This window comes from Clarias gariepinus, chromosome 23 (assembly GCF_024256425.1).
Source record: "Clarias gariepinus isolate MV-2021 ecotype Netherlands chromosome 23, CGAR_prim_01v2, whole genome shotgun sequence".
NCBI classification, from domain to species: Eukaryota; Metazoa; Chordata; class Actinopteri; order Siluriformes; family Clariidae; genus Clarias; species Clarias gariepinus.
Genome location: NC_071122.1, coordinates 24,239,992 through 24,266,575, shown reverse-complemented (window position 1 = coordinate 24,266,575; position 26,584 = coordinate 24,239,992). Strand labels below are relative to the sequence as shown.

Here is a 26,584-nt window from a genome sequence, read left to right as displayed (position 1 = left end):
TAATACATAATTTATATTATTACCAGCATAAAATAAAGTAGTATCATCCGCAAACAAAATACATTTAAGTAAATTAGAAGCATTTGCAATATCATTTACATAAAGAAGAAGAAAACGTAATGGACTTAGTACCGATCCCTGGGGTACACCACAAGTTATTGGACATGTTTTTGATTTTATGTTATTAATTTCAACAAACTTCTCTTTTTCTTTTAAATAGCTTCTGACCCACTGATATGCTATGCCTCTTATACCATATTTATATAATTTTCTCAATAATATTTCATGATCTAGGGTGTTAAACGCTTTTTGCAAATCAACGAAAACACTTACAGTAACATGTTTCTTATTCATAGCATTGGTTATTTCTTCTACCAGATCCAAAATTGCTGTTAAATGATTTGAACGAAATCCATGCTGATTATTTTTTTAACATTTTATTCTAATCCAATTTTTTTTATCTAAACACAAATAATTTTTCTAAAATTTTAGATAACTCTGGTATTAGATAACTGTGGTAACCATGGAACATTTAGTGGGAAATGACATGGCCTGTACTGTACAGTAGTACTGTAGTTCCAGGGGAGCACTGAGACAAAAAGGACTGACACATGTCTGGGTCCCCATCATAGGTGGGTGAGGCAAAGTGGCGTGGTTCAGGGCCAGGAGGGCACATTGGAGGGGGGGGGGGGGGGTTGAGGAGAGGGTGCAGGAGGTGGTTGATTTTGAATTTTAGTGGAAAGTGACTGCAGAGTTTCCGTGATGGTTTGGAGTGTGTTAGATAATTGCCAGCGTGCGCAACGTGAGCCTTGCAGAGATGTAGAAGCGTGGAGAGCCGTCACAGGAAGGGAAAGCTCCATGATGGAAGCCGACATGGGCTCAAGGAGCTTAAGCCAGTTAGTGAATGATGCTTGAGTTTGGCGAGGTCTGATGATTACTTGAGGTCGTAGGAGGGAGTCTGTGATCCAAGCTTGTAGACAATAACAGGTAAGAGGTTGGTAATATTATTTTTCATTTATAAAAAATGAAGCTCTTGACTATATTTTATAAGACGTCACTTATAGTCTTATTCAGTCGAATTCAGTCGAATCCTCGGTTTGGTGTTTATGAAGACAATCATTCATGTGTTATCCTTATTTGTGTATTATGAAGTGCTTATGAAAGAAGGTTTTAAATCAGTGACAAATGCAGTGAAATTATATACACACTCTGAGAAGAAAGGAGTATTCTGTGTGCGTCACGTGTTTTGTTGATTTTTTTTTTTTGCTGGTAAGCATTTAGTAATTTTTCTAAAATATGTTTTAGTCAGCTTAGAGGTATTTTAGACAGTTAACATTATATACACGTGAGGCCAGTGTGTTTTCGCTTATCGTTATACTGAGGCACCCTGACATTACTGACGTGACCTTAGCCATGCGAGCGCTCAGCTAATGAAAGTTTGAGAAAAAATTAATTAACAGTTACGGGGTACAGTAGCAGCGCTTCAGTAGGCGGTAAGTTAATAGATGTGAAAATGTTTAGGCTAGTTTGGCCGCAGAGTCGCTAATGCTCATCTACAAATGTTATATCAGTTAACTTTTTTGTATGAAAAACAAACTGATTAAATATCCGGTTATTTTAAAGCATCATTTCAAACATGTAGTTACTCCTGAGAATGACAAAGTAAAACCCTTGAAAATATCAAACCCTTTTGAAGCAATACATAGCTTTAACCCATCATTAAAATTCCAGAAACAGTGTTTTGCATTCTCTGGTGATATATAGCCTTATTAATATATTTTATTTTTATCAAAACTAGATCTGAAGTGATGGATGGACTTTAGGAGCTACTGGAGGAGTGTGAACAAGCTGATGAAGTTGCTGTGGTGTTGGAGGGGACTGTAGTCTTTGATGGCTTGGGTGACATACAGCAGCTTTAGGAGTGATTTTTTTGGTCAAGTCTGTGGTCTAAACTTTTTATTCCAAAAGGACTGGATGTACACCTATGAAGTTATCCAAATAAGTTCTATTGGACATTGAGAGACACACTCCCCTCAGATTCACATGCTGAAAAAAAAAAAACTCTTGTTGCCATAGAGCCTTTTTTCTTTTTTAGTACAGTTAGGCCGACTTAGTATTTCTCTAAAAACAATCACTTTTTTTACTGTGTGTCTGTATGTCTTGCTGTCTGCCTGTCTGCCTCTCCGTTATCTTTCATTCTCGCTTGCCTTTCTCTTAAACCTCAAACTGGTTTCCACTTTCGTCTTTTGTGGCAACCTACAGCTGGATCAGCTAGAAACAAAACACACACAGAAACACACACATGTGCTCACACATGATCTCACACTGTGATATACAATGGTTCAGGTGTGTTAAACCTGTGTTCCCCGATAAGACACTTCCTAACGTCTATAAGTTTCATCAGATTGAAAACGGCTAAGGCGATTGTCGTTTTTACACTTTTCTCTCCCTCTCTCTTCTATCAAGACATTAAATACTACCTCATTAACAACAACAGGTTCATTCTGGTGTCGGAGAATTACATTCAGTTCCCTTTCAAAGGCTACACTCGATGCTGCGTGAAAACGCTATGGGAATATCTTTTCGTGTTGCCGGTTGTGAAGCATGTGTGTACCAAACACGCCAAATTTTGGCTTATATAACCTCGGTCAGGTGACGTCATCTGATTAGATGCACCTGCAGGTTATAAATAGGAGTGAGCCGGCATTCACCGCATTGTGCGCGGGTGTGTGTCAGCAAGCATAACAAAATAAGCTGAATTAAATCTATAAAACACACCAGTAAGTATGGCGGAGTTTAGAACTAGATGTCCCCCTCCTTGTGAAAATTTCTTTTCAGAGGGCGATATGCACACATTCTGCTTCGAATGTTTGGGTGAAAAGCACGCTCTCGAAGGGCTTAATGGAGAGTGTGAGCACTGTGATCTTCTCCCCATGAAGCTGCTTCGCGCGCGTCTCGCGTTCTTTAGGGAACCACGAGCCGCGCTGCACTCATGGGGATCACAAGCAGATCTGGCCGAGGAGCGAGAGACGGAGTCCCTCCTTTCTCTCGCCCTCTCCCCCGATTCCGATGTCTCTCCTTCCACTTCATGAGCGCACTCCGGTGCTTCTCGCGGGTGTGTTGAAGAGACTCGTTCTCCTGCTTCTGTGGAAATGGAAGTTGCTTCCTCAGAACGCTCCTCAAAAGATGAAAGAGAATATGAGGAATTGCTTGAAGTTATAACGCGTGCAGTCGAACGACTGCATATTGACTGGCCACAGGAGCAGGCTCACCCAAAACAATCTAAATTAGATGACAGATTTCTGTCGGGTGGCCAGGAGATGGAGCCAAAACACTGCTCTCTCCCATTTTTTGATGACCTCCACAACGAGTTATCTCGTTCTTGGAGAAATCCTTTTTCTTCCCGTATTTTTGTACCATCGACTTCGTTTTATTCGAACATCGTTGATGCAAAAGCACGAGGTTATGTGGTGATGCCCCAGATAGAAGAGACGCCTGCGGGCTATCTCTCTCCTGGAACATCATCCTCATTAAAGAAACCAACACTTCCCCCAAGCCGTGTAGAACTTCTTCTACCCTGGTAGGAAAAGCGTTCCAAGCAGCAGGTCAGGCCGGCGCTTCCTTGCACACCATGGCGCTTTTGCAGGCATATCAGGCTGATCTGCTGAAAGATTTGAGCACGAGCGGCACACTGAATCATGACGCATTCAATGAATTACGCCGGGCTACTGATTTATCCCTGCGTGCGACTAAACAGACAGCCCGTGCAATCGGCCGTTCCATGGCCTCCTTGGTGACCGCTGAAAGGCACCTATGGTTAAACCTGACAGGCATCAAGGACAAGGATAGAAGATTCTTCCTTGATGCCCCTGTCTCACCTTCCGGCCTATTTGGCGACGCTGTGAATTCCGTCGCCACTAGGTTCCGAGAAGCTAAATTGTATGAACAGGCTTTTGGGAAATTTCTCCCACGCCGTGCTCAAGAGTCGAGGCCCAAGGCCACCCAGCCTCGGCCAGATCTGAATCTCACCAGGTGAGAGGCACAGAAAGAGAGCGTCAGCAGCCGGGCACCCCCCCGTAAGGACTGGGGTACGGCTCGTCGCCCCCAACAGGCTGCCTCCAAAAGATCAGATCGCCGCACTGTCTTCTTTTCAAAGACTAAGTCCTGAAGCCTACGTGCCCAGGACTGTGGGGGTGATCCCCCCCCCGGGGAACGGCACTCAACTCTCTTTCCTATAAGAGCATGCCCCCCCGGACACCCCCAGGGGGTCGGTGTTCAGTTTCCGCCGCCTCTGGTGTTTCGGACCTCACCGACCTCCAGAGATATGTTAGTGCCTCGGTTTTATCCTGCTATATTCCAGGATGCCGAACCACTAACACCCCCCGCGCACTAAAACTGGTACCCCTTTCGGAGAAACTGGCAGCGTGGAAGCTACTGCCAGGCATATCTCCCTGGGTGCTAAAGACTGTAGAGAAAGGCTACAGAATTCAGTTTGCTCATCGCCCTCCGCGTTTCAACAGCGTGGTCTACACTTCCGTGATACCGGAGAGAGCGCATCTGCTAAACTCCGAACTCCAGGCGTTGCTGGAGAAGAGAGCCATAGAACAGGTTCCTCCTCCAGACAGGGAGTCAGGCTACTACAGTCCCTACTTTCTGGTTCCCAAGAAAGGCGGGGGGCTGCGTCCGATTTTGGATCTTCGCGGGTTGAACCGCTATCTCAAAAAGTACAGATTCAAGATGTTAACCATCAATATGATTGTCTCGCAAATCCAACCAGAAGATTGGTTCGTGACGATAGATTTAAAGGACGCATACTTCCACATAAAAGTTTTGCCACAACACAGGAAGTTCCTGAGGTTCGCTTTCAGGGGAGAAGCTTACCAGTATCAGGTCCTTCCATTCGGTCTAGCTCTGTCACCCCGCACATATACAAAATGTATGGATGCTCTCCTGGCTCCCTTGCGACTCCAGGGCATCCGTATTCTCAATTACATAGACGACTTGCTAATCCTGGCCCAGTCTCAGCAGCTAGCGCTCCGACATCGCAATGTCGTCCTAGCTCATCTCCATTCGCTGGGATTGAGACTCAACGCTACCAAAAGCGTTCTCGTTCCGGCTCAGAGGACAACATACTTGGGTGTCAGATGGGATTCGATCACTATGCGGGCACAATTGTCTCCCGCTCGTGTCAAATCCATCCTCAGCTTCTCACCTTGGGTCCCACTCTAGGTCCGTCTTGTCGTCGCAAAATGCTAACGACAGACGCTTCCCTTACCGGCTGGGGTGCGGTCTTGGATGGCCGTCCAGCTCAAGGGCGCTGGAGAGGTCATCTTCTCGCATGGCACATCAATTGCCTCGAAATGATGGCTTTATTTTTGGCCCTACAGCACTTCCTCCAGCAGCTGAGAGGCTACCATGTTCTATATGGGTGGACAATACATCGGTAGTCTCCTACATATATCGCCAGGGCGGACTGCACTCGCGCCGCTTGAACGAGCTAGCGCATCAGGTTCTGCTCTGGGCACAGGACAAGTTCCTGTCCCTCAGGGCGATTTACATTCCAGGGCACATGAATGTGGGAGCAGATTTACTGTCCAGACAAGCTGTGACAAACGGGGAATGGAAACTCCACCCCGACATAGTCAGCCAAATCTGGGAAAGATTCTCTACAGCAGAGGTGGACCTCTTTGCCTCCCAAGAGACAGCACAATGTCCTCTCTACTACTCTCTGACTCATCCAGCTCCCCTGGGTCTGGACGCGATGGCCCATACGTGGCCCAATTTACGCCTTTATGCATTTCCGCCAATATCTCTGCTCCCGAGAGTCCTGGCGAGGGTCCGTCAACATGGTTTGCGCCTCTTACTGATAGCGCCCCATTGGCCGGCCAGAGTATGGTTCTCGGATCTAATATCTCTCCTCGATGGCTCACCTTGGATGATTCCAGTGAGGAGGGATCTTCTGTCTCAGGCGCAGGGGACTATATTTCATCCCCGACCGAAGCTTTGGAACCTTCACGTTTGGCCCCTGAACGGGACCAACTAAGTCAAGCTGGTCTCGCAGCCAGCGTTATTGACACTATTCTAGCCGCTAGAGCTCCCTCCACTAGAAAAGCTTATGCCCTCAAATGGAATGTTTTTGAAAGTTGGTGCATGACAAAGCAGGTAGACCCAGTCCACTGCCAAATTGTTTCAGTGCTGCAAGATAAGTTGTCCTCGGGCTTGTGCCCTAGTACCCTTAGGACGTACGTGGTCGCTATCTCAGCCTGCCACGTTCCAATCGAGGGGATTACTGTGGGAAAACACCCTTTAGTTGCCTGTTTTATTCGTGGAGCTAAACGGTTGAGGCCACCCACTAGAGCCACGACCCCGTCATGGGATTTATCTATCGTGCTCGAAGGTCTAATTGACACTCCTTTCGAACCGCTAGAGTCAGCGCCTGACAGGCTTCTGACTCTTAAGATGGTTTTTCTTATGGCCATTACCTCTCTCAAGAGGATTGGGGATCTGCGCGCCTTGTCAGTCTCCCCATCCTGCCTGGACTTTGCCCCTGGGCTAGTCAAGGCCATTCTACATCCTCACCCGAACTATCTTCCGAAAGTTCCATTTTCAAACATGCACCCTGTTGTTCTTGAAGCCTTCTGTCCTCTGCTTTTTACAGCTTCGGAGCAGGAGAAACTTCACCTATTATGTCCAGTACGTGCTCTTCGGATTTACGTCCACCGCACCTGCCAGTGGCGTAGATCAGAGCAGCTCTTTATTTGCTATGGAGGCCGCAACCGGGGGGCGGCCGCTACTACGCAGACCATGTCACATTGGGTGAGAGATGCTATTGCTCTCTCATTTGAGGCGCGTGGGCTCACTTCGCCTCTAGGAATCAGGGCTCATTCAACCAGGGGGATTGCTTCATCTATTGCACTAGCAAGAGGTATTCCCCTGCAACAAGTGTGTGACGCGGCGGGCTGGTCCTCTCCGCACACATTTATTAGATTTTATAGTCTGGATGTTCCTGTCACTCCGGGCTCACGAGTCCTCGAGTCAGCTTCCCAGACATAGTTCTGAGACCTCTCAGCTTTGTGCGCACACGCTACACAGTGCGGGGTCCAGACACTCGCAGTGCGGCGACGTTGGTACTCTCGTTCCCATAGCGTTTTCATGCAGCATCGAGTGTAGCCTTTGAAAGGGAACGTCTCGGGTTACTTTGTTGTAAACCTGTTCCCTGAAAAGGCGGGAACGAGATGCTGCGTCCCAATGCCGCACTGCCCACGTGACCGGACGTCCGTTCAGACAATCAATCTGAGGAATGTTGCCGGCTCACTCCTATTTATAACCTGCAGGTGCATCTAATCAGATGACGTCACCTGACCGAGGTTATATAAGCCAAAATTTGGCGTGTTTGGTACACACATGCTTCACAACCGGCAACACGAAAAGATATTCCCATAGCGTTTTCACGCAGCATCTCGTTCCCGCCTTTTCAGGGAACAGGGTTACAACAAAGTAACCCGAGACGGTTGGTCAGACTCAGTGATGGGTCCATCTATTATGCTTTACAAAGTATTGGCACCCCTTCTGCGTAGTCTATCAGTGGACAAAGACGACCACTGATAAAAAATTATTTATTTTTAGCATTTAAAAAATATTTATATATATGTTACATTGGGCCTGATCTCTCCATCATAACCAAGCATTTATTATTTAATATTTACCAGTCACAGGTCAGGATTTTAATCTTTTTTTTATCGCAATTTTATTACAAAATAAAGAGTGTTTACTTGTGGGAAAAGGCATAATACATATATTTATAGTTATTGTTCAATTCAATTTAATTTTATTTATATAGCGCTTTTAACAATGGTCAAAGCAGCTTCACAAAAATAAAAGAAATTCATAAAAAAATATATATATATATATATATATATATATATATATATATATATATATATAATAATAATAATAATAATAAATTGTGTATGTGTGAGAAAAATGTGTCTAGATAATAATGAGATGAATAAATGAAATGTCTCTGATGAGCAAGCCAAGGGTGACGACGACAGTGGCAAGGAAATGAGGTGATGGCAATAGGAAGAAACCTTAAAGGGGTCATACAGCACTACATGCACTATTTTAAGCTGTTTGGATTAAACTGTGTGTTAGGAGAGTGCGTACACAACCACTCTACGATGATAAAGAGCCGCCCAGTGGTTTTATTTTCGTTTATTACAGTAACATCCCCCTTCTGAAATCAGGCCAATCGCAAAAGCCTTGCCTTGTGACGCCACACCACAAGAGGGCGTTCCTACACAAGTTGATTGACACTGGTGTTTTAGCAAAGACCCGCCCCGAGTGAGAAGAAGCTGTCGGCCATTGTTTTTTCGCCGTTGGAGCAAAATGTCGCCTAAGCGAGTGTTGTGTACAGTTGTTGGGTGTAATAGCGAACACAGCAGTCGGCATTTACTACCGACATCTGAGCCACTGAGGACGCAGTGGCTGAATTTAGTTTTTAAAGCTAACGTCCCCGCCGATTTACCTAAATGCGTTCATGTTTGCACTACTCATTTTTCACCAGACTGCTTTATAAACGCGGGTCAATATAAAGCAGGTTTTACTAGGAAGCTGCTCCTAAAAATCGGATCTGTACTAACGCTTCGTGTTCCTGCTTTATCTTCACCAGGCTCAGTGAGTGTGATTTATTTTACTATGACTCTTTGCAGATCGCCTTTTCTAATAATCACGATGAATGCGGAGTGTAAGTTAACTTATACTCTCATAGAACATGGTTATGGCTTCTTCTCTGTGTACATCCATCTTTATATAATCCCTAATCGCCCGCTCATAATAAACAATGCATTAAGGTGATTGTCTAGTTGCAAACTGTGTACGTAGTCGGAAAACTATATTATGCTTACCCTTGTAACGTTAGATGGTTTATAACGATGTCTGTCGAAGATTAAGAAGTCATGTAAACACATCAGTAAACACATCGCGTTCGTATCTCTCTCGGTAAGTTTCTCCGCTTTTGTTGTTGTTGCTCGCGGCAGCGCAACAACCCGTTAATTCATGCACATGCAGTGATGAGAAAGACAAATCTAGTCGATCATGTCCATTCTTTTAATTTCTGCGTTGTCAGGCGATATTACAAACTTCCGCGTAGGTTCCGTACTTAAATCAAACCAAAAACGACTGAAGAAAACAGACTCGGGCTCCATATTCCATAGTTTTCCAGTTTGGACTGCATTACCCACAAAGCACTGCGTTGTGGCAATGCTTTGTGGGTAATGCAGTCCAAAGCATTGCCCGCACTGGACTACACTTCCGTCGCTATACCCCACGTGTCACGCCCCACAGAACGGGGGTGGGGGGGAACGGTTGGGCTCAGCAGAGGTCATGAGCATTTAAATTAGCATGTACTGAAACAGGTTGCTGAGAACAGAGCTAGTTTTTACCAGGTAAAAGTAGTGTTTTTTTTACACAATCCTTTTGAATTTTTAATTAACGTATAATACAAACTTTTCATTAGGACCCTAAAGATCATATTAACATTTAATGAAAAATATAATGTGTAGGACCTTTAAGAGGAACCAGACTCAACAGGGAACCCATCCTTATCATCCCTGGGTGATAACTGGTAGAGATGATATAACATCATGTGTGTTATGCAGCTGAAAGTACAATATAACAAAAATTCTTTAAATTAACATGAAGTCCAGTTCAGCATAGGGATGAGTCAGTAGGTGCAGAGGGCAGATAGGGTCTGGATCACTGGGAGCACAGGAGCAGGATGTGTAGCTCCAGCCATAATAAGGCAGAATCCAGCTGGAGCTGGTCCTTCTCTGGATGCCTCAGGATCCTCGCAGGGTTGGTCTTTGTCTACTGAAGCTGGTACAATCTCAAGATGACTCGGGATGGGTAGAAAAGTACAGAACAGATGGAGAGAATAGCGAATTAGCGAATCAACTTTACTGAATGTGAGTATTAGCCATTAACATTCGTGGTGTTAAGAGGTGTTAAGATGTTACACAGGATTTCTGGCATTATTTTTAAATCTCACCAGACATGGGCGTGGTCTATATACAGGTCCTTCTCAAAAAATTAGCATATTGTGATAAAGTTCATTATTTTCTGTAATGTACTGATAAACATTAGACTTTCATATATTTCAGATTCATTACACACAACTGAAGTAGTTCAAGCCTTTTATTGTTTTAATTTTGATGATTTTAGCATACAGCTTATGAAAAAAAAAAAATTCCTTTCTCAAATAATTAGCATATTTCATCCGACCAATAAAAGAAAAGTGTTTTTAATACAAAAAAAGGCAACCTTCAAATAATTATGTTCAGTTATGCACTCAATACTTGGTCGGGAATCCTTTTGCAGAAATGACTGCTTCAAATGCGGCGTGGCATGGAGGCAATCAGCCTGTGGCACTGCTGAGGTGTTATGGAGGCCCAGGATGCTTCGATAGCGGCCTTAAGCTCATCCAGAGTGTTGGGTCTTGCGTCTCTCAACTTTCTCTTCGCAATATCCCACAGATTCTTTATGGGGTTCAGGTCAGGAGAGTTGGCAGGCCAGTCAGTAAACCATTTACCAGTGGTTTGGCACTGTGAGCAGGTGCCAGGTCATGCTGAAAAATAAAATCTTCATCTCCATAAAGCTTTTCAGCAGATGGAAGCATGAAGTGCTCCAAAATCTCCTGATAGCTAGCTGCATTGACCCTGCCCTTGATAAAACACAGTGGACCAACACCAGCAGCTGACATGGCACCCCAGACCATCACTGACTGTGGGTACTTGACACTGGACTTCCGGCATTTTGGCATTTCCCTTTCCCCAGTCTTCCTCCAGACTCTGGCACCTTGATTTCCGAATGACATGCAAAATTTGCTTTCATCCGAAAAAAGTACTTTGGACCACTGAGCAACAGTCCAGTGCTGCTTCTCTGTAGCCCAGGTCAGGCGCTTCTGCCGCTGTTTCTGGTTCAAAAGTGGCTTGACCTGGGGAATGCGGCACCTGTAGCCCATTTCCTGCACACGCCTGTACACGGTGGCTCTGGATGTTTCTACTCCAGACTCAGTCCACTGTTTCCGCAGGTCCCCCAAGGTCTGGAATCGGTCCTTCTCCACAATCTTCCTCAGGGTCCGGTCACCTCTTTTTGTTGTGCAGCGTTTTCTGCCACACTTTTTCCTTTCCACAGACTTCCCACTGAGGTGCCTTGATACAGCACTCTGGGAACAGCCTATTCATTCAGAAATTTCCTTCTGTGTCTTACCCTCTTGCTTGAGGGTGTCAATGATGGCCTTCTGGACAGCAGTCAGGTCAGCAGTCTTACCCATGATTGCGGTTTTGAGTAATGAACCAGGCTGGGAGTTTTTAAAAGCCTCAGGAATCTTTTGCAGGTGTTTAGAGTTAATTTGTTGATTAAGATGATTAGGTTAATAGCTCGTTTAGAGAACCTTTTCATGATATGCAAATTTTTTTATATAGAAATTTTGGGTTTTCATGAGCTGTATGCCAAAATCATCAATGTTAAAATAATTAAAAGGCTTGAACTACTTCAGTTGTGTGTAATGAATCTAAAATATATTAAAGTCTAATGTTTATCAGTACATTATAGAAAATAATGAACTTTATCACAATATGCTAATTCTTTGAGAAGGACCTGTAGAAGTCACACAAGTAATTTTTCATTCACAAATTATTTCAACAGGAAGCACTTGAAAATATGTTATTTACCTACTAAGCTGTCAGTAGCCAATGAACATTATTTTAAGTGCTACCGGTTGGAATAATTTATGAATGAAAAATTACTTTTGTGTTCGCTGACAGTGCAAGTGCGTGCGCTGTCACTGCTGCCTACATTATTTTAAGTATTACCTGTTGAATGGTAAAATAAAAATGCTACAGAAACTTATTCTAGACAAAAATAGCTCATTGTCAGAATGGGCATCAGACACCTGGGGCAAACATCAGATTCCTGGAGCAAATCCTTGAACAAAATTATACTGTGTGATACTCGTAAGCAGGATCGCCAGGTTTTACATATAATATCCAGGTATTGCAGATCTACACTGCAAATTAAAAATCCTCATCATTCATACACACCGTAACTCGGCAGGAAAACACTGAGAAGATAGGTGGAATCTTCATCCACTGTTTCATCGTCACAAAAACCCTTCTTTAGTCTTAAGCCTGTTACATGCCCGTGTGTGTGGCATGTAAATGTAGGCGTAGAGGCGCGGATGCTGGTGGCGGCGTGCACGCGCGCTCTTTTTCTCTCTCTCTCTCGCTTTCCCTTTCCTGCAGGTGGCCCCGCCCTGATTGGACGTGCGTGACGTGCGCCAGGATTGGCCGTCTTTGGACCTGCGCGTCTTTTTAAGATCATCGAGGGAAGCCGGAAGCGCGCGCTGTGTGATATTTTTTGGAGATGTTGTTTGTGCTTGTTTGTGTATTGAAAATCGAGCTGTTGGTCGCGCCTGTGTTGTGAGCTTGTGTGGTGTGTGTTTTGGTCTTTTGTGTTTATGTTAATGGTTGTAGATATTGTAAATAGTTATCTTTTTGTTTATATATGTATTTCTTTTATGGAAGCAGTAGGGGTTGGGTGCCATTTTAGTTAGACCCGTTTTCTGTGACAAAGGTAGTGTGCCAGCTAGCATCAAGCTTTGGGCTGCACCTGTATCTCGCAGAACAGACACTGACCTGGGAATGCCTTCCGAGCTGTCTGCCACCCATCCCTGCAACATGAAGGGTTTATATGCTGCTATTGTTGGATCAGGTAAAACATGTTCTCTTTGTCTTTTAATAAAACCTACACTCTTAGATTTCGCTGATGCATTTTTTTTCTTTTTCCAGGCTTCGCAGTCTGAAATAAGATGATCTTTACTGAGGCAATAAAAACAGACTCTACCTCCCCCCGTGCGATACTGAGAACTTCTAAAAACTCCTCCCTTTGCCGGTCTCACACTACCAGCCGAAGGATTCACCTGCCCTTCCACCCCACGGACGGCAAATTTATCAGTTCTCAACGTAGGAGTAAAAACTGTTCGGTGTGTTAAAACGAACTCGTCAGCCAGCACAGCGGCTGCCGACAGAGACATGACTTTTTGTTCGTTTAAGTGAATGACTATATTTTCAAATATACAGTTTTTAAAGTCTTCTAGTAAGATTAACTCTTTTAAGGCTTCAAAGGTAGTAGTTTTAGTTGCCGCACACCACTTTTCAAAAAGAGCTTGCTTTTCTCGGGCGAACTCAACAAAAGTTTGTTTGTCTATCTTCTTATGGGCTCTAAATTTTTGTCTATACGCCTCCGGTACTAACTCATAAGCACGGAGAACAGTTTGTTTAACCACGTCGTAATCCAGACTTTGTTCTATTGGCAACGCTGAACAAACGTCTTGCGCTTTGCCGGTTAGCTTACATTGTAAAAGTAGAGCCCACATCGCTCTTGGCCACTGCAAAGTAGCTGCCACACGTTCAAAGGCTATAAAATAGCTATCCACTTCGGTTTCTCTAAACGGAGGGACTAAATTAATATGTTTGCTCACGTCAAAATTCGGCAAAGAAATAGTTACTGGGGCAGAAACGACACTAGAAGAGACCGGCGCAGGCCCCGTAGGTAACTGAGCAAACGATGGAGAAGCAGGGGAACTCTCCAACGCGCTCTCAGCCCGGTGAAGCCGGCTGTGATCTCGCTGAAAACGCTCCCTCTCTATCTCAAGCTCTAGCTCCCTTAAACGAAGCCTTTTTGCCTCAGTTTCTTCTCGTTTAATTTCCAATTCTATTTCTTTTGCTTTTAAATTTAATAGTTGGTCCGAATTTGTGAATACTGACGTGGGAGGTGGTGCAGTTAATTGGTACCTGGAAGCTGTGGGTGAGTGTGGCGTAGATGGTGGCTTCACGTCGACTTCCGTCGGCGTTGAAGAGCTTCTATCGTCAACATTCCTCCTAGACTCCTGAGGCAGAATCTGCTGTTTAACCAATTGTTTATATAAAAATTTTCTTACCTCCGTTTTTGAGACATTACGTGGCACGTCAACTCCAAAAAAATCAGCTATTTTAAACAAATCGTCTTTACGACAGCGATTAAACTGCTCCGTGCTAGGAGATAGCGTAAAGGCAATTAGATCAAAATCCATTTTTTCTATTATATATGTACCAACTGTACAAGCAACTAAAGAAGGCAGCCAAACAAACTAATGTATTACTCACAATTGTCGAGCCCTCACTTTATTAATGAGTCACCCACTTTCTTACTTGTAATGGATGAGCTCCCACTTTCTTACTCGCAATGGACGAGCCCCCACTTTGTTACGTCCCCAGGTCTAGGGTCCCAGGGCGTAATAAATAATAAAATCTTACAACCGACAACCAACTTTACTTGTGACTCTTTTATTTATTTTTACACACACACACACCGGAAGCTCTCGGCTTCAGGGTTGGGCCAAGGCCAAAACAATAAACAAAATCCCTGCCCTATCTCCTCCCAGAAACTAACTAAACTACAAAGAAAAACTAAACCAAAAAACACAGGGCTAAACTGACTCCCTAACTAAACATTGAAAACAGGAGAAAACGGGTCTAACTAAAATGGCACCCAACCCCTACTGCTTCCATAAAAGAAATACATATATAAACAAAAAGATAACTATTTACAATATCTACAACCATTAACATAAACACAAAAGACCAAAACACACACCACACAAGCTCACAACACAGGCGCGACCAACAGCTCGATTTTCAATACACAAACAAGCACAAACAACATCTCCAAAAAATATCACACAGCGCGCGCTTCCGGCTTCCCTCGATGATCTTAAAAAGACGCGCAGGTCCAAAGACGGCCAATCCTGGCGAACGTCACGCACGTCCAATCAGGGCGGGGCCACCTGCAGGAAAGGAAAAGCGAGAGAGAGAGAGAAAAAGAGCGCGCGTGCACGCCGCCACCAGCATCCGCGCCTCTACGCCTACATTTACATGCCACACACACGGGCATGTAACAAGCCTTTTGATTGATGTACTTAAAGTGAGAAGTTTAAATATAACCCGGCAACCCTGCTCAAGAGTGTTAACTTTCAATGCTTTACATTAGAGGTCCCATATGTTACAATTTCTCCTCCACCAAATGTGCTGTTTTAGTGTAAATGAGCTACTCCTGAGCTACGTCCCTCCAGGGAGCAACAGAGCTGTACAACAAGCCTGGGGAGAGGCGTCTTCATTTATGAGGTCACATTAGGGGAAAAATATATCTAATGGGACTTTTTCAGTTAAACAAACAAACGCACAAAACATTACCGAATGCTTCACCCACTGTTCACATCTGTATTTATATTTGTTTAAGGCATGGTATTTCTTCAATCTAAACAATGGATTTTAGTTTATCTGAAATAATAAGAAATACCTGAAAAATGGGACTATGAAGGTTAAATAAAATTTAAATAAGAGCTAAATATGAATAAAGGCTGTTTTATTAAATGGATAAATTCTACAGTATATGATAGAGATTGAAGGTTAAAGCTGGATCCAAGTGCAACTGACTTTACTCAAGCAATTCAATTAAATTTAATTTTATTTGTATAGCGCTTTTAACAATCCTCATTGTTGCAAAGCAGTTTTACACAATCAAAAGAATTAGTTAAGTTTGTATGGAATGTGAATGAATCAAAATTATCAGATAGTCCCTGGTGAGAAAGCCGAGGGCAACAGTGGCAAAGAAAAAAGAGATTGTAATAGGAAGAAACCTTGAGAGAAACCCATCCTCATCTGGGTGAAACAGAAAGCAGGAATTGATCTGCATTTATACTGTGTGTTAGGTTACAGGCAGTTCAGCTATAACAGTTAATGTAAATTGATGTTAATATGAAGTCCACGTAGTTATTGGAGACTCCGGTAGACTGTCAAGTACACAGAGAAACAACTGTCAACACTAGTCGAGGCCATAACCGTCTTCATGGTAGAGTGAAACCATCCCCAGACACCAGATGCATCCCAAGGAGACACTCGGGCCATGTGCCAAGATCGCCAACCAGAAGCAGGGCACCAGGATGGGTCAGACAGGCCTGGAGGGCAGAGGGAGTCTGGATCACTGGCAGCTCAGGAATGACATGTGTAGCTCGACAGAGAGAGGGAAATATGGAAAGAGAGAAACGGGGAGAGAGGGAAAAGAAAGAGGAGAAGAGAGAAGGAGAGGGGAGAGCAGAAGAGGAGAGATAACAGTTAGGTATGGTCACAGCCACAATATATAAGGTTGTTTCCCTGACCACTGGAATGGAGTCTTAGGACTTACTAAATTGGTTAAGGGAGCTACAACATCTGAAAAGTTTTTACAAAATGCACGATAATAACCAGCCATCCCCAAAAAACGTCTGAGCTCCCGACATGTTCGAGGAGCCTGCACCTTGGTAGAAACAGGGCAGACTTGACCTTGACCTACTTGTTTTCCCAACTAGATAACAACAGCTTTTTCAAATTCACATTAACTGGGTTAAGTGTGAGAGAAGCAGAGCACAAATGATTAAAGAGTTCACAAAGGGTTTCTGAATGTTCAGACCAGGATGACGAGTATGCCACTATATCATCTACAGTAGGTAAACTTTACAGTTAGTGATGCCTGAAAGTACAATGTTCATAAGCCGCTGAAAAGGGGCTGGTGCAATTCTCAGTCCGAATGACATCACTGTGTACTGTAAAAAAAATCATCTGGGGTGAAAAAAGCCCTAATTTCTGAGGCACGTTTGGTTAGAGGGACCTGCCAATAACCCTTTAGGAGGTCTAACTTTGTGACAGATTTTGCACTACCTACACAGTCGTCCATGCGGGGAGGTCGAAACGAATCTGGTTTGGTGATAGAATTTATTTTGCGATAGTCAGTGCAAAAACATTGGGTCTGATCAGGTTTTGGGACAAGAAGGGAGGGTGAACTCAATGGACTGTTGCTTGGAACAGCAAAACCATGAAAGAGAAGATTTTCTAGATTATTAAGACACTACATTATTTCACGTTTTACTGGGTTTACGGGGTAAGCATGCTGCTTTATTGGTTTATGATCACCTATATCAATATCATGGCTAATAACAGAGGTTTGTGTGGGAATGTCGTTAAAGAGTGCAGGGTACGTGCCGATAAGCTTCATGAGGTCCAATTTTGCTGGGTTTGACAGGTGAGACAAATATCCATCTAGGTTAGACAGAATTTCTGAGTTCTGAAGACACAGGGCACAGGGAAGTGAACCATGTCTGTCATTTATCCCATCATCACTCAGGTGATACGGCTGGACAGCAGAAAATGAAGCAAAAGATACAACAGGAGCAACTACAGGCAAAGAATCAACAGAACCCATTCAGGAAACATCCCATGATCATGTGCTAAACTTAGGACCTGTGAGTAATAAGGCTGTGGCACCACGATTTGACAAATTGAGTCATGTTTAAAACCAGAGCTCGGAGTCCAGCGGCACATTAGAAGACAATCATTAAAAAAGTAACACACGAAGTTTTCACATGTAGGGTTATCCATCATTTTAAAACAAGACGACAGAGTTGGATCAGATTGCTGTGCCGTAACTAATTGCTCTCGGTCTATTAATCCAGATGAGACTTCTGGCTGCAACTCAAGGCACACAGGTTCAGAGTCTAACTTTCCTTGATGAAGCAGAGGGATCGGGGGTGTTCAGGAATGAATTACTTAGATCCACCACATCACTGAGCTTCCGTGCCTGGGCATGGGTTACTGCACAGACAGGAAAAAAACGGGAAAGGCTAACACAACAGGTTCACAACCAGACACATCCACAACCAGGACTTTCCCTCCAGCCAAATTATAACCGAGGATTAAATCAACACCTGCTATTGGTAACTCGGCTCTAACTGCTATCCTATATTTCCCCGACCCGAACTACATTTAGGTCTACCCCCCACACCAATATATCTGACCCACAATAGGACTGAGCTGAGAACAGTAGTACATTCTGACAAATGAGGGACTGTTTGGCACCTGTGTCTCCTAATATTTTAATCGGAATGCCTCCATCCTCAGTACCCAGTGAAACCAAACCATCAGAGATGAACGGTTTGAAGTCCTCTTCAATTTGTTTATTGGTTTTTACTGCGGTGAATAAGGGCGATACATGATGGACCTTTTGGAGCCTTTAGATTTTTGGCTTGTTCCTTTCTTTTTAGAGTAGTCCTTTCTTTTTAGAGTAGTCCAAAATGCAGCCGCCAGGGTTCTCACTAGATCCAAAAAATATGATCATATAACCCCAATATTATCATCCCTGGCTACCTGTTCAGTTTAAAATTAATTACAAAATAGTATTACTTACATACAAGGCTTTAAATGGTTTAGCTTCCACATACCTAACCAGTCTTCTGATACACTATAATCCACCACGCTCCTTAAGATCACAAAACTCTGGACTTCTGTAACTCCCAGAATTTCAAAATTTACAAAAGGGGGTAGGGCTTTTTCATATTTAGCTCCAAAGCTTTGGAATAGCCTTCCAGACAGTGTTCGGGGCTCAGAGACAGTTTCCCAGTTTAAAATTAGACTCAAGACGCATCTCTTTAATCTGGCATACGCACAACTCATTTCATAACTTCATACTTTAGTACATCTATCCTGAATGGCAACTACGCTAATTCTCTCCATCTGTTCTGTACTTTTCTACCCATCCCGAGGCATCTGGAAATTGTACCAGCTTCAGTAGACAAAGGCCAACCCTGTGAGGATCCTGAGGCATCCAGAGAAGGACCCGCTCCAGCTGAATTCTGCCTTATTATGGTTAGAGCTACACATCCTGCTCCTGTGCTCCCAGTGATCCAGACCCCATCTGCCCTCTGCACCTACTGACTCATCCCTATGCTGAACTGGACTTCATGTTAATTTAAAGAATTTCTGTTATATTGTACTTTCAGGTGCATAACACACATGGTGTTATATAATCTCTATCTGTTATCACCCAAATAAGGATGGGTTCCCTGTTGAGTCTGCTTCCTCTCAAGGTCTTCCTATTACCATCTCAGGGAGTTTTTCCTTGCCACTGTCGCCGTCACCCTTGGCTTGCTCATCGGAAAAATTTCATTAATTCATCTCATTATTATCTAGACACATTTTTCTTACACATACACAATTTATTATTATTATTATTATTATTATTATTATTATTTTATTATTATTATTTTATTATTATTATTTTATTTATTTTTAATATTAATTATTATTTTTTTAAGAATTTCTTTTATTTTTGTGAAGCTGCTTTGAGACAATGACCATTGTTAAAAGCGCTATATAAATAAAATTGAATTGAATTGAAGTGGGACAGACAGCGATGAGGTGACCATGCTCATAACAGTAAAACGCGTTTCTAAACGGTGCACTATTTTGACCGGTTAAATTTTTCCTCTTATCTGCTAACACAGCAGCAGTAGCAAGAGATTTTTTGCTCATTTAAATAAATAACTATTTTCTCCGGAAGCCGATCTTTAAATTCAACAAAATAAGCTTACGCAAATTCTCTAAAGTTTCAACTTTACTAGCTTTGCACCATTTAATAAAATGAACGCCCTTCTCTCTACCAAACTCCACATATGTCTGCGTGGCAGTTTTTTCACACTTTCTGAAATGTTGCCTATAAGCTTAAGAGTACTGTGGCCTTTATCTTATCATAATCTAGACTATCTTCAATGGACAAAGTGGTACACACCTCCTGAGCTTTTCCTACAAATGTACAATGCAGAAGAAGAGGCCATACGGTCTTTGGCCACTTTAATGCTACAGCAATACATTAAAATGCATTGAAATAAGAATCTACTTCTGACTCTCTAAAAGGTGGAACTAATGCAATGTGCCTGCTCACATCAAAGCTGTTCTGGGGATCTGAAGAGGGTGTTTGTGAGAGAAGTACAGTGGCTCCCCGCTCCATTTCCAGAGCTTTTACTCTTAGAAGCATGGCTTTCACCTCCAACTCCCTGTTTCTTACTTCCACCTCCCTTATACACAGAGTTATCTTTAATTCCTTTGCCGTCATGCCCGGCTGCACTGGGAGGTCTTTGAGTGGGGTAGGAACACCAGAAATCTCACCCAGTTTAACTCCATCAGCTAAAGTTGTTTTTTTTAAACACACCCCGTTCATTTAGCTTTTCTATTAGGAGTTGTTTAATCTCCCTCTTTCTTGCACTGTCACATGCACATAAAAAAAAATTGCAACCAAAATTAAATCATCCTTACGACATGTGTCCAACTTCTCTCTAGTTGGATTTGTAGTTAAATCCTCTAACTTAAACTCCATATCACCACCAACAATAAGAAAAAACTGCCAGACAGACAAAAAAAAAAGGTCAAAACTTACCCAAATGAGAAGATCTATTCATTTTGATTATACTTTAAACATATTTCTATAACTAAGTGATTATTTTAATGATTTTGACCTTATATATCAACTAGGATAAGTATTGAGATTAAAGATGAATTAAATCAGATTAAATCAATTAATTGATCATGTTTAATATTTATTTTTAATTTACCTACTACTATTCCTATATTATGGTTAGACAATCACATTAATCTGATCATTGCATGATTATTTGTATTGCTAGTTTTGAACCTAAAATCAAGATTACGTGATTACATGCATGCATATATAGTAGATTATTATTGTGTATATTAGTTCAATTTGGTAAAGTAACGGTTAATTTTAGTTTTAGCATGTTGCAGTATGCTTTGTTTTGTTATATTTCTTTTAATATGTGCAAAGTGCACATATTAGTGCATTTGTCCAGATTTTTCTATTGGGCCCATGTTTACTAAAATTTAATTCAAAGTAAATGTAGCCTTTATTTAGCTTTATTTGTTGAGCAATGGCCAAAACAATAAACAAAAATAATTTACCGCGCCCTAGGCTTGCCTAGTCAAAATAAAATTCAAAATAAAATACAAACATGTCTAACCTAACTACCTAGACAAGAAACAGGAGAAAAATACAAAGGTAAAAATAAAAGGGCCTTCTCACTCCTACAGAGGCTACAAAGTGCTTAAGATATACAGTGATTCTTTTTTCACTAGTTAACAACACAACTTCAGTTTTGGTCACAGCTCAGACTGCAGTTTTTAACTTCACATCACACTAAGCAAAGTTCACACGCAAACGGTTTAGTTGGGAGTGGCAGGGTAGAGAGAGAGAGAGAGAGAGAGAGAGAGAGAGCGCTGTTAAGTGGTGGGTTTTTAACATGGGGATCCCAGCTTGTCCAATCAGCTTGCTTCAATATGTTTAAATGGGCCAGTCACAGGAGGTCTCCTATAACACGCACACATACAACACTTTCAAAGAATACAACAAATCCAAAGTAGAAACAAAAACAAGTTAGTATGCAATACATTTATTTTTATACCTATATGACTCTGGGTCATAACAAGGTGAATGTATATTTAGTGCAGAGTGCAAGCAGGGCCTCCGGCAAGACTAACTATGACAGCATAACTAATAGGGAGAGCCAGAAGGAAACACAAACATGAGGGCTCCCTGACATGTAAAGCAACCAATAACCTCAACGTCAACAACCTGAGTGATCAATGAGAGTGGGGAAGACAGCATCTTAACATACCAGTTCACCTAATACTCTACGTCCATGAGTCCCCCAGATCTGCTCCTTTACCTAAGGCATATCTATTTACAAATGGTTGGCTAAATAAATAGGTTTTTAGCCTGGACTTAAACACTGAGACTGTGTCTGAGTCCCGAACATTATTTGAAAGACTATTCCATAATTTTGGAGCTTTGTAAAAAAAAAAAAAAGCTCTGCCCCCTGCTGTAGTTTTAATAATATGCGGTACTGACAAGCAGCCTGCATCCTTTGATCGAAGTAGGTGAAAGAATGCCATCCTGGTAATGTTATCTACATGAGCTTCAAATGAATAGCTGGAATCTATAATCACAGGAAAGTCTTTTACTGGTGCACTTGATGGAACAGAAAGGCCATTTAAAATCACAGTGTGATCGAAAAGCTTACTTTTAGCTGCTTGTGGTCCTACAGTATGACTAGAACTTCTGTCTTATCAGCATTAAGTAGAAGGAAATTAATTAACATCCAATCTCTTATTTCCTGCACACATTGCTCAACTTTAGTAAACTGTTTTTTCTCATCTGGTTTTGCTGAAACGTATACTTGTGTGTCATCAGCATAACAATAAAAACTAATACCATGTTTACGAATTATGTTGCTGTAAAGGTAGCATGTAAAGGGAAAAAAGCAGTGGGCCTAAAACAGAACTCTGTGAAGAGGAAGACTGGGGCAATGAAGCAGTATTGGAAGAAAATGAAACAGGCAGACTTATACGAGACACATATGCAAATAATTATTTTGCTTAATATGGTCTAAACCATCGCTGCTCTATCTTTTCCTTTTGTTGACATGGTAGCCCACAGTAAATCGATTGACCCATGCTCGACTTTTCAGGACTTTTAAACAATGGCGTGCGTGCGCAATTATCTAGACTATTTAAACCTGACTCAAATTAGTAAAATCACATGATCCTCAACTTACTGTTATGGAACCAATTTAAGCGCGGATGTTTAGCTCAGCTCATTCAAGTCAGGTTTTAGACTTTAATCTTCGCTTTTCTAAGCGGCTTTTATGGAACAGCCCCCAGGTGTAAGAGGTGTTTTGATAAGGCATGCTGTAACACCAGGGGTCTTTACAATTAGTATTTCTTAAAGTGCACACGCACAAGGCACACATTATACACATCTTTTAAGTGTGTGTGAGACAGAGTTTATATGCCTTAACCTCTGCACACACAAGTCTCTTAAATGTGAGACGTTGGAGTTTCAGAAAGACCGCAAACGTCTTGTCACCCCTTTCATCCTGAGGTACACTGTGTGTATGTGTGTGTGTGCGTAATACTGTACCTTTTGTGCACTTTCTTTCCTCACATGTGCATGTGTTTTTGTGTGTACTACTGCATAATTACTTGTGTAATCTTTATAGCTGTTTCCTCTTTTACTGCAGCAAGGAATATAAAAATAGGTAAGCTGTAAGAGTGTTTGTGCATGCTTGCCCAGGAAAACGCTATGGAGCACGGTTCAGCCATAACCCTTTCCAGAGGTGGAAAGTAACGAATTACGCTTAATCGTGTTACTGTAATTGAGGTTTTTTTTTTGTACTTCTACTTTTAAAGTAGTTTTTAAAATCTATAATTTTACTTTTACTTAGTATGTTTTGTTTAAAGTATTGTACTTCACTACATTTAAAATCATATTAAAAAAATTTATAAATGGAATATCATAAAAATAATGCAATGAGGAAGAAAAAAAATTGCACCCCAGACAAAACAGATGGCAGTGATGCAGATGAAATGACATCAAATTAACTAAAATCTTATTTATATTGTTTTGCCTGAGGGAAAAGGTTTTTTTTTCAAGTTTAGTTTTTCCCTTTCCTTTGTGTTGCTGTTTTTAGACTCTACCATGTGATTAAGCACGTGGTTCTCAACGTGTGTGGCGCCCCACTAGTGGGGAATACAGACATGACAGGTGGGGCGCAATGAACGGGAGGGAATTAGTGGAAAATAATAGGAAAGTACCTATTCTAATTCATGCTTTTCTTAATTGACAATAAAGATCAGACACTCGTAACTAAATTATCACATGCAAAAAAAATGGATCATTAATACAAGTAAATTAAAATAACATCGGAGAAAAAGTGGAACCATAGTGCAAAACATTCGGTATTATATACGTAATTTCATTTACTCCAACATGTACGCTGATGTATTTTTGTTAAAAATGTATATTTTATCGGTCAGTACTGGTCTGGCATTTCTAGTTTCCAGTGCAGCAACAAAGTTGCTTTTTGATCCTTTAGGCGCTGAACAGCAGGGAAGATCAATATCGTTCTACGCTTTTTGTTGGTGTGCAGCATTTTGCGATAATCCCTAAATCATTTGTTGCGCTGTAGAGAATAATGGTGTTTATGCTTTTAAACTTGTATAATTTAAGGCGAATGTAGCTTAAAGACAATGTAGAGCGGAAATATATGTGGGTCTTATTTGTGGGTTTATTTACGCAGCTATTGAATTCGGAGATGTGATTATAAAACTAACTTTACCGCGGACACAAACCGGTGTTATGCGCTAAAATGCCCCCCCCCCTGCCGCGGATTGCCCCCTACAAAATCTCTATCAAATATTATATTAGGACATACATTCAAAGGTTTACTATTATCAAATATATTATTACTATTTTAATTAACCCTAGGCACGTGACAGCCGTCGAGACGATTAATACAAATTCTCATACAGTAAATAAAAAAATATATAACTAATTTTTTCCCCTATACATGTTTTTTTTATCTTGCTTTTTTTATAATCAAATTCGTTTGGTGTAATTAATAATGTATAATGTGTAAACCATAACCCTATGACTTTACACTCACCTAAATTATAATTAGGAACACCATACTAATACTGTGTTTGACCCCTTTTCTACATGGCATTGATTCAACAAGGTGCTGAAAGCATTCTTTAGAAATGTTGGCCCATATTGATAAAATAGCATTTTGCAGTTGATGGAGATTTGTGGGACGCACATCCAGGGCACGAAGCTCCCGTTCCACCACATCACAAAGATGCTCTATTGGGTTGAGATCTGGTGACTGTGAGGACCATTTTAGTACAGTGAACTCATTGTCATGTTCAAGAAACCAATTTGAAATGATTCAAGCTTTGTGACATGGTGCATTATCCTGCTGGAAGTAGCCATTAGAGGATAGGTACATGGTGGTCATAAAGGGATGGACATGGTCAGAAACAATGCTCAGGTAGCCCGTGGCACTTAAACGATGCCCAATTGGCACTAAGGGGCCTAAAGTGTGCCAAGAAAACATCCTCCACACTATTACACCACCACCACCAGCCTGCACAGTGGTAAGAAGGCATGATGGATCCATGTTCTCATTCTGTTTACGCCAAATTCTGACTCTACCATTTGAACGTCTCAACAGAAATCGAGACTCATCAGACGAGGCAACATTTTTCCAGTCTTCAACTGTCCAATTTTGGTGAGCTCGTGCAAATTGTAGCGTCTTTTTCCTATTTGTAGTGAAGATGTGTGGTACCCGGTGGGGTCTTCTGCTGTTGTAGCCCATCCGCCTCAAGGTTGTGCGTGTTGTGGCTTCACAAATGCTTTGCTGCATATCTCGGTTGTAACGAGTGGTTATTTCAGTCAAAGTTGCTCTTCTATCAGCTTGAATCAGTCGACCCATTCTCCTCTGACCTCTAGCATCAACAAGGCATTTTCGCCCACAGGACTGCCGCATACTGGATGTTTTTCCCTTTTCCCACCATTCTTTGTAAACCCAAGAAATGGTTGTGCGTGAAAATCCCAGTAACTGAGCAGATTGTGAAATACTCAGATTGGCCCGTCTGGTACAAACAACCATGCCACGCTCAAAATTGCTTAAATCACCTTTCTTTTCCATTCTGACATTCAGTTTGGAGTTCAGGAGATTGTCTTGACCAGGACCACACCCCTAAATGCATTGAAACAACTGTCATGTGATTGGTTGATTAGATAATTGCATTAATGAGAAATTGAACAGGTGTTCCTAATAATCCTTTAGGTGAGTGTACATATACATATATCTACATACACACATCACACATACACACATGTTTATGAGAGTGTCTACTTATATATAAATGCAATTATATATAATTCGTGGCAGGTAGTGTTCTGTATGTAGAGAGCATAATAACGTCAGTGGATACATTGAACACAAAAAAGCAGGTGATTCAGCATCATCAGCCTAATCAACCAAAAAGGAAAATATGATAAAGCCTATGTTACGCTTGGATTCATGGTGGGGATGGTGGGGGCAAAGGAGAGACCTGTGTGTGTTTTGTGTGTTAAACCACTGGCAGCAGACAGCACGAGACCGAACAAAGTAGGAAGACACTGAGAGACAACACACCCCAGTCACGTTAATAAGCCACTCGACTTTTTTGAAAGAAAGCTCTAGATAAGTGACGAAGTAAGTCTGTTATAACAATTGCATGTGTATTTTATCTGTTTTGAACTTGGTGTTATTTGATCTTATTGGTTTAGAAATTAATATTTCAATAAATAGTAAACTTGGCTGATTTCTATTTTGTTGACAAGTGGGGCTTGAAAATTCGCCCACCGCCTTAAGTGGGGAACGACAGAAAATTTTTGCGAACCACTGGATTAAGCTAACATTATGAATAAAAAAAAAACATAAGTATGAAATAAGAGGTATGAAATGTAATGTAAAGAATAGAGGTTAAACTTTCTAAAGGGGTTAATATCCCCGTGTCCTCTGTGGTGGTCCTCGCGTTCTGTCTCTGTTACTCCTGTATGTAGCATGACCTCATTACCTCTAATCTCTCTGTGTGTATTGAGAGTCAGAAGCTTGCTTGTGGCTTTTTTTGCTTCCTATGACAACTATTTCTTCAAAACAATCAGCACTTTTAACAGCTTTGTGTCAGCAAAAGCTCAAATAAAAATATAGATTTTATGTATTTATTAAGACTTGACCCAGTCTTCAATGTAAAATCGTGAAATCAATTTATTTACATTT

The 26,584-nt window shown here is 41.7% G+C and overlaps 1 protein-coding gene across 5 annotated transcripts in view; it reads right to left on the bottom strand.

The window, feature by feature from the left end:
* Positions 1 to 26,584, bottom strand: part of LOC128511194 (uncharacterized) — a 241,013-nt gene that overhangs the window by 207,721 nt on the left and 6,708 nt on the right. The gene's annotated exons all lie outside the window — the stretch shown is intronic.